The sequence below is a fragment of the Amblyomma americanum genome, chromosome 3 (genome assembly GCF_052857255.1).
Source record: "Amblyomma americanum isolate KBUSLIRL-KWMA chromosome 3, ASM5285725v1, whole genome shotgun sequence".
NCBI lineage: Eukaryota > Metazoa > Arthropoda > Arachnida > Ixodida > Ixodidae > Amblyomma > Amblyomma americanum.
In genome coordinates, this window is record NC_135499.1 from 71,577,857 (window position 1) to 71,587,289 (window position 9,433).

The following is a 9,433-nucleotide window of genomic DNA, read 5'->3' on the forward strand; positions in this document are numbered from 1 at the left end:
TACGGTGCCGTTTTTTCGCTGACGACTGCGTTGTATATCTGCCTATTCAAAAGGCGGAGGATCAATATGTGCTGAATGACTACCTTTCAGAGGTCTCAAGGTGGTGCCTAGTCTGGCAAATGTCACTAAACACGTCTAAGTGCTCAAAAATTACATTTACGCGTAAAAAGTGCGCTCTTAATTACACATACACAATAAGCGGTGCAGCTGTCTCCCCCGTAAACGAATACAAATACTTGGGGGTTGTATTCAATAGCAACTTGAGTTGGAGTTCGCACATCGGGCATATAGTCTCAAAGGCGTCCAACAGGCTTTGGCTGTTAAGAAATCGTCTAAAGCACTGCACATCTAAAACTAAATTAGCAGCTTACACTGCACTCGTACGGCCATTACTGGAATACGCAGATGTGGTTTGGGATCCGCACACCCAAGTAGATGTACAGCGCATTGAAGGCGTTCAAAGGAAGGCGCTTAGATTTATCTACAACGCATATGGAAGGCACGTTTCGGTTACTAATCTATTGAGGGAATCAGAACTGCAGACACTTCAATCTCGTCGCAAGTTGCACCGACTAAAAATGTTGCATGGGATTGTTAATAACTTAACAAACATTCATTTTGAGACCTACATGGCATACAACACTTCACGACCAACGCGCAATAAACACAATTTGACAATCATGGTGCCACAGTGCCGAACGAAAGCGTATCAGTTTTCTTTTTTTCCAAGAACGATATTGGAATGGAACGGGCTTCCGTGTGACGTGGTCCGTTTGACAGACCAGAAGTCTTTTTTATCTGCTGTCATATCGTCATTTTAAGCGCAGTGTATTCGTTCATGCTCTTTTGTTTGCTTTCTTTTGTATTTTAGGTAACCGAGTGCATTTAACTTTGCTCTTTGTCTTTCTATAAAACCCTGTGTGTTAGCTTTTGCTTCTTTATCCGCATTTTTACTTGCTTTGTTTTGTCGCGATGTACGATGTATCCTTGTACCGCTCCTGCCTTGGCCACCAAATGGAGGCTGGCAGTATTGAATAAATAAATAAATAAATAAAATATATAGATGTGACGTAGACACTTGTACAGAGACCCATTTATTTCGACATTTCGACTGCAGTGCGTTCTTTTTCAGGACTGCAGTGGTATCGCGTCAAATTGACGTTTTAAGTTTTTCATCTGCTGAGGGGACCGAAATGTAATGTAACACGCAAATAGCAGCAACAGTTCAAAAAAGTTTAAATAAAAATGAGTGCGGTGGGGAACACACAGAAACAAGATTGTGGCAGGAAGAAAAAGTTGACCGAAAATAATAAGAAAAATTCGCACGGAAGGACGGTGAAAAAAAGATGGCGAAACGAGAGAAAGAGAGAGGGAGACGGTGCGGGGGCGTGGGCAGCGCGGCAACGACAAACGTACGAAAACAATACAAACAAACAAAATAAACAATCAACACAGAAAGATGGGCGCCACTATAGAAGCGTGGCCAAAGAGGCGCCGCTGCGCAAATGACACTGGCGGTTCGAACAGGCCAAACCAGGCGCCTTTACTTTTGGAGGGGGGGGGGGGGGTAATTAATTTCCCGTGATGCGACAGTTGGAATGTTAGGGAAGGATTGGGCAATGTTGTCACTAGCACGTGGCTAAGAACGGACACGAGGGGTTTGAGTTTCCGTGAACAATGCTTCCTCCCCGCGGCTCAGCTTGATTCTCCCTGAGCGTCGAACCGACTTCGTCGGGAACACCTGTTTGCAGTGCCGGAGGGCGAGGCTGTTTACAAACCTGTTTGTTACTAGAGTGGATTCTCCCTTCCCTCCCCCTCTCTCTCTCTCTATATATATATATATATATATTGTTACGGTGTGGGATGCCACGGGGTGGCCACGGGCCCGCCCAGAGAAATATAGCAGCAGTACGGAGGAGAGCCGGCGAAGCACGACCGGCGGCGGCCAAGCTTTTTCGTTCTATCTCCCTCGTGCTAGAGCCGCGCGCTCGCCGCTCGCGCTCGCTCTCCGCCTCTTCTTTTATTCCCGTATCACCTTTCCACCGGGGGGGGGGGGGGGGGGGGCGGAGAAGTCAGGCCGTGCTTCGATGCAGGGTTTCCTGGGGCGATGCAATGTGGGCTCGTAGATAGGAAACGGTCACACTCTTCGTTGAATTCGAAGTGTGTGAGCTGGGCGAAGGTGTCTGCAGTCGCCGAAGAAGGTCCCACACCGGTTAGGCTAACTTCAGGGAGTTTTATGCATATTGAGCGGCGATCCGTTTATGGGACTGCATTGCGTGGGGAAGGCATGGAGCCAGCAGGCGACGACGGCACTGATGAGGACCCGGTAGCTAAGTCGGAGTCACCGCAGGCGCCGTAGACATATCGCTTCATGTTTAAAACATGCTCTGGGAAAATGTGGTGCACACCGCATGGTCGATGCTCTGGCAGGTCTTCGAGGCGGTATGTCACGGGGCCGAGTCGGGCAACGACACGGTAAGGGCCGCGGTATCGGGGCAAGAGCTTTGCGGCACGGCCAGTCGCACGGATGGTGCGGCGAACGAGGACCAAGTCACCGGGCCGGAAGGGGGGATGTGGAGGTGCTGCCGCGTTGGCCGCTTGCACACGCGCGTGAGCCGTGAGGAGGTTGCGCTGGGCGTCGAGGCGGGCGGAATGAAGTCGTTGAGCAGATTCAGTTGGTGACGCAGTAGGATGGGGAAGGCCCAACTGCGCGTCGAGAGGGATGGAGGGCGTTCTGCCATAGACGATTGAGAACGGCGTCACATGCGTTGTTTCTTGCGCTGCAGTGTTGACTGCAAAAGCTGCAGCAGAAACAAAACGATCCCAGTTTGTGTGGGACGGAGCGACGTAGGATGCGAGTATATCCGTGAGGGTACGGTTAACACGCTCCACGAGGCCGTTGCACTGCGGATGATTGACGGATGTAGTGGAATGCGCAATGCCGAAGGAGCGGAGGGCTCGCTCGAATTCATGGGACATAAAGCAGCTTCCACGGTCCGTGATGAGGCGCCGGGGAACACCGTGCCGAAGAACGAGATGCTGTTCCACAAACGCGACGGCATGAGCGGACGACGTGTCTGGAACGGGCAGTGCTTCGACCCACTTGGAGAAGTAGTCGATCGCAACCAGAACATACCGGTTGCCGGCACGCGTCTTCGGAAACGGGCCCAAATGGTCCAGTCCAACCAGCTCGAAAGGTGAACTTGGTGGCGAAAAAGCCTGCGGGGGTGGCTTGGTTACACCTGTGGACGGTTTTCTGTAGTGGCATGTCTGGCAGGACGCCACGTGTTCCTTGACATCTCTGGACATATTAGGCCACCAAAACCGCTCCGACACTCGTGCGTAGGTCTTGCCGCGACCAAGGTGACCAGCCGTGGAAGCGTCGTGTAAGCCGCGCAAGATTTGCGACCGCAGTGTTGCCGGCACAACTGGCAACCAGACGGGTGGTCGACCACGGAGCCGCTTCACATGACACAAGAGGTCGTCCTTCATTCGATAGACCCGGCGTAGTTGGCGGAGGCCTGCGCCGGCGGCGGTGCCAAGGGAGTGGATTATGTCAGCAATGGCGGGATCTTGCGTTTGTGCAGTCCTCAGGTCCGTCAAAGCCGTCACGGAACAAGGGTGGCGAGAAAGGAAATCGGCATCTTGATGGGCAGAGCCGCGCCGATGCACTATTGTGAAATTGTACTCTTGAAGTTGCAGGGACCAGCGTGCAATCTTGGCATTCAAATGTTTGGCGGACTGCAGCCAAGTGAGAGCGCTATTGTCCGTGACTATGATGAAGTGACGGCCGTACAGGTAGGGACGGAACTTCTCGACGGCCCAGACAACGGCGAGGCACTCTTCACCGGCGCTGAGAGCAAGACAACTGCGATGCTTGAGCAGCAAGGTCTTCAGAGAGGCGAGCTCCGCGCAGGTCAGGCTGGGTCCAAAGTTAAATTCTTCCCATGATAGGATCGCCGGCGCTGGAGGGTGGCGAGGCGGGGCTTCAGGTTGCAGAGACGCCACTGGTGACCCGGGGTCCAAAACTGAGGCTGTACCCAATTGCGTGCCGGGAGTCAGCGCGAGAGGTACGCTGCTGATGAGTATAAATACGTGGGCCTCTCCTTTGAGCACAGGCAGAAGGCTTCGAGGGGAGGTCATCTGACGGGCTGGAGCTGAACACCGGATGGGTTCGAACAGCACGTCTGCTGTGACCGGACTGTCAAGCTTGGCATACACCCACGTTGCCGCACCCGGTGGCAGGGTCACGGCGGACGCCACAGTCACGGTAGTGACGTCGAACGGCTTGACTCGACACGGCCACTTCGTCGCGAGGTCACGCAGAGATGCTGAGGCACGCTTGGTCGCCGACACCAGGGACTGCCACAGGGCGACACCGAGGCTGGAAACCCGGCTAAGCCAGCCCGGCCCACAGAGAGTTCGGCTCGCCCGTGGTTTGGTTCTAGTAAAATTAAGGACGACTCCGGCTTGCTGGCACCACCCGCACCCGAGGACCACTGGCCAAATAGGGCTGTCTGCGACAACAAACTCGGTGGAGATGGTATTTCCGAGTGCTGTCAGGTTGACGACGACACGTCCGACTTGCTCCACAGGGGTGCCGTTAAAAGCTAAGAGCCGGGTTTTGGCGGCTGGCAGAAGCAGGTGGGACGCGTTAGCAAGAAACGATTTGTGCAGTACATTGACAGCCGCTCCAGTGTCAACCAAGGCCTTTACGTGCCGGTCAAGCAGGGCGACGTCGACGAGCACGTAAGGAGCATCAGTGGTAATCGGAGCCGACGAAAGGAGGGGAGGCGGAGAACGAAGGAGTGTGGGGACGGACACATGCTTGTCCTGCTGCCGCCAGGCATGGTTGTCCCAGTCGTCGGCGAGCGAACCCAGCTCGGGGCCAAGCAGGTAGGCCGCACTCTTGGCCTCGGCCACGTCATCAGATGACGGCATGTCTACACCAGGCTCCGAGGCCTCTGAAGAGGGGCGCCCCTTAGCCGAGGGAACGTCGTCCTCCGAGGCGGACCTTTCGATTTCGTTGATGGTGCTCTTGGAGCGCGACCGCGGAGACATCCCACCGTCACCCTGAGCGTACGCTTGGCTCTCCAAGTCCGACGACGAGTCCACCGACAGTATGATGGGGTCCTTGGACGCGCCGGGCCCGAAGTCTTTCGGAATGTCGCCTTCGTCATCTGACAGCTTCGCATCGCCCGTCGTCGAGGGATTAATCTGTCGCTCGCCGTTCCTGCCGTCGCTCTCGGTAGACGCCATGACGACGCCGGCAGACGGTGGCGACCCCCGCGTGGCCAGCAAAGTCAATTCCGCCTCGATGGCGAGCGCCATGGCGGCGCGGACGGAATCAGGACGGCCAGAGCGGACCAAGCGCTGCACCTCGGGGAGTCGGATGGCGTCGACAAACGCCTCGGTGCCGACCAGAGCCACGGCGTTCTGAGGCGCTCCCGGCAGCAACTGCAGAGCCAGGCGCTCAATGGCGGCGGCGAGGTCCTGGTACGTCTCCCCGGGCTCTTGACGACGGGCTCGCAGGCGGTGGTACTGCACACGGGGTTGACCTGAGGCACCATAGTGGTCGGCGAGGAGGCCCGCCAGAACAGTGTAAGAGCCCAGCTGGTCGGGCGGCACGTTCTGCAGCAGCTCGGTGGCGCGGCCCCTCAGTTTTGCAACGAGCATCCATGCCTTCATTTGCTCGTCCCAGCCTCTCGCCGCCGCAATACCGTCCAGCTGGATGCGGTAAGCATCCCACGAGATGGTGCCGTCAAATGTGGGCAATTCCACAACGTCCAACGAACACTGCGGCGAGGACGCACCCGCGCCGAGCACGCCATTGGCGGCCACGACCGCAGGCCCAGCGACGGCAGAGCCGTAAACAGCGGCGGCGGGGACGCCCAAAGGCACCTGACCTGTGCTCGGCTCGGCTGGCACCAGGCGACGGAGTTCGCGCCGGAGAGCTTCCATCTCCCCAGCCTGGGCAGTCAGACGGGCCTCCCATGCGTCCATCCGTTGGGTGACTGTATCCAGGAGGCGCTCAACACCGGCGTCCGGCTGCTGCGAAGAGCCGAGCCTCTCCGAGCGCCTAGGTCTAGCGGCGCCGGCCGCCGCGTCGTCGACGCTATCGGCTGGTGGTGGACTCCTGTCGTCTGGCACGTCGGGTGCTTGATTCTGGGAGCGGGTGAGCGGCATGATCCCACCGCTGCCACCAAAATGTTACGGTGTGGGATGCCACGGGGTGGCCACGGGCCCGCCCAGAGAAATATAGCAGCAGTACGGAGGAGAGCCGGCGAAGCACGACCGGCGGCGGCCAAGCTTTTTCGTTCCATCTCCCTCGTGCTAGAGCCGCGCGCTCGCTCTCCGCCTCTTCTTTTATTCCCGTATCAATATATATATATATATATATATATATACATATATATATATACCCCCACACACACACGCACACGCACAGATGCTTAATCTGCTCCATATAATGACCTATAATCAAACGCCTCGATCTCTAACTTTTCATAAAGGTTTTAAGTTTCGGTACAGTTTTGCAAGGTAGCGGTACAAATATATATATATATATATATATATATATATATATATATATATATATATACGTTTGACAAAGGCGGAGTATTCACATTCGCTTGTCACAGCGCCAAACGCAGAAGGACGATAGACGCAAAACGACAGGGACGGGCGCCTGCTATCCACTGATTTTTTTGAAGCATACGGACGGTGACTCTATAGGCGGCCTTCACCACGCGGAAATTGGGCAGCCCTGAAATGGAAAGAGGCTAAGCAAGCATTGTTTTTAACGATGACAAGAAATGAGATGCGGTGTAATCCAGACAACCAAGGCTGGCAATAAACTACAGTGTGGAGGCAGGACAAAAACGCAATCAAAGCGAACAGTAAACGAAGGGCAAAGAGACAAGCTTGCCATGGGATGGCGAGCTTCAAAAACAGAACCGCGCTATGCAGGGTTTTGTAGAAACGGAAGTGGGTCGAGAGCCAGGGAGAAAAACAACATAAAAGTAATTGAAAATGTATGCACAATACGTTTAAAAACATGATTTATAGCGAAGTGCAGAATGGGATAAGACCGCTGCGAGGCTAGCGGAGCAATGTAATAAAAAGAAGACAAGCGTGGGGTGCAAACAGCCTCCGTTAAAAACAAAACAGGTGAGTAATGAATTATTAACGGGTAATACCCTAAACCAAGTTAGAAAAGAAGCAACTAGAAACTTTGACCTATATCAGAATAAAACCGATAACAAGCCCGCGGTGTAAGGAGCCCACGAGTAAAAACTGCACAGTGGTGTCACCTAGTAAAAACAAGGCAGCCCTAAACACCAATACGAACATGATGGAAACAAAAACATTAAGCTGCATCAAAATATACACAACATGCGGTGGAAGTTCTTATTCAGTCACAGAAGTGGAGACGGTGCTGAGGCAATCGCTTCCTGCTTTCTTTATCAAGAACCCTTCGATGATTTCGATTTCTGTTCTGTCATAAGCGCGCGCCATGAATCTAGTTCCCTGCAAAAGTGGCTGTCATTGCTTCTTGCGATCACATCGCTTGCAGTGCTTCGACCGATTGTCACCTGTATCATTCCGGATCGTCAATCCGCGTTCGCTTGCCTTTTCGTTGAGGCATCGCCCCATTTTAACGATCTAAACTTGGCCACAAGTCAGAACAATCTTGTAGATAACGTGTTTTTTGCACTCGGTGTATCTAATGGCGTATTTCCTCGTGCATGGTGGTAGTTTGCGCTCATGCAACATCGGACACAATTTACCGATTTTGCAGGGATGCTCAAATGAAAGCTATCATTTGGTTAAATTCTGTTTTGTCTTGTTTCAGTTTGGTCAGAATGCGGTGTGCGTTCTTACCGATCCTTCCTCTTAAGAAATTATTGCATGCTCTTTGGGAATCTGTTAAGAATGCCAGGAGTTCCCTTGATTTTCTTCATTCTGGGATAGCGAGTGCGATGGCGACTACATCCACTGCCGTGATGGAGCTGTAGCATATCGACACGTGACCTAACATTTCTAGCTCACTTTCCCAGGCGCCATGACAGTCGCTGAGCGCTACTTACCCGTAGTGCTAAATGAAAAACAAAGACTGCGTTTTTAGTGGCGCCCTTGATGTGGTGTACAAGTATCGAACGTCGACGCTACTGGTAATAAATTTTCGCTAAAGTGCGCCTCCACCGCTCCGCACTCACGCCATCCGTTTTCACACGCCAAACAGGAATTTCTTCGTCACTTGTTTGGTTTTTTTTATGACGTGGAGAAACGAAAGAATGACTCACAAGAGGTGGTTACGATCGACAAACAAGCAGGTGTTTACGCTGAAATTTTAAAACAAGCCCGTTTCTACGTATACTGCTCAAAGAAGCGGTCCTCAGAAGTCCCGCCCTCTTGAATAGACTGATGATCCCCCCCACCCTAGATTCTGCAAATTGACATTGGGGCTATTTCCTAAAGCTGCACTCAGCTACACTTCGAGCAAACTCATGAAGGCTAGTGGCGGGCGAGGATAAAGCTCTGACGTCAAGTGGCTGCACTCATCGGTACGAGGGTCAGCGAATAGTATGATTCCGGGCATCGTAGCTCTCGTAAACAAACTGCAACCCCAGAACCTTGGGTCATCGCAAATCGCCCATGACATCGACCCGCTCATTGTAGGCCACACCAAAGCTGTCTTAGGTTCGTATCTATCCAAATCCTTTTACTGCGACAACATCATGACATCATGACTACACTCTTCCCACTGAAAGTAGGTGCACGTACGTACACCTAGATTCAAGCGTTTCTTAGAGCACGCATGGCTGAACTTTAGTTGGTCTCGCTCACCTACCCCACATAATCCTTAGACAGCGTCGGCACCTACCAAGAGTCCATCCTCCCACCTTTCTTGTTTAATATTACGCTAATCCCCTTACCCCGAAAATTTCCAACCATTCCTCACCTCAAACACACCTTCTATGCCGACGACCTCGCGCTATGGAGTACCCATGGCAGAGATGGTGCCATAAATGACACCCTCGAAGCAGCCGTCAATCTGACCCAAAATTTTTGCAGTTGGCATTGGACTTTCTTGTTCCCCAGAAAATCCGCACTCCTCTGCATCCGTCCCAAGAAACGCACCTCCCCCTGCTCTCATATGGTCAGCGAAATCGATGGCAGTGTGGTACCAGAGGTGGACATTCTCCGAATACTGGGTATACGCATATCCAGAGTGGTGGGAAGAGCACCACTACCCTCCGGAGACTCAAGCGCGTAGTCGGGGCGATCTCGCACCTCGTCCACCGCGTCTAGGGCTACACAGAGGCATAAAGCAAGGCGTCTTAGGTCACCTTCCTCGCGCCTTTGTACTCAGCCGCGTGCTCTAATCCACCACACATCTCCAGCTCTCACCGTGAGATTGACGCCTTGG